The following is a 384-nucleotide window of genomic DNA, read 5'->3' on the forward strand; positions in this document are numbered from 1 at the left end:
ACTGTCAATACCTTTCCTACAGTAATATGGTAGTTGTTCAAGGTCCAGTTATGAGTGAGAACATGAGATACTCAGCTCTTTGTTTTTGTGAGAGATCACTCAGTATTATAAACTCTAATTCCATCCACATTGCTGCGAAGTTCATGGTTTTGTTCTTCTTTATGGCTGCGTAATATTCCATTGTATATATGTACCACATTTTTTTAAATCCAGTCCTCTTTTGATGGGCAGCACAGTTGCTTCCATGTTCTTGCTATTGTGAACAATGCTGCAATGAACATACATGTGCAGGTATCGTTTTTATAGAGTGACCTGATTATCATACAGTTTTCTTTTTTTTTTTGAGTTGGAGTCTCACTCTGTCACCCAGACTGGAGTGCAGTG

The sequence above is a fragment of the Carlito syrichta genome, unplaced genomic scaffold (assembly GCF_000164805.1).
Source record: "Carlito syrichta isolate Samal-C Ts95f unplaced genomic scaffold, Tarsius_syrichta-2.0.1 Scaffold307134, whole genome shotgun sequence".
Classification (NCBI taxonomy): domain Eukaryota; kingdom Metazoa; phylum Chordata; class Mammalia; order Primates; family Tarsiidae; genus Carlito; species Carlito syrichta.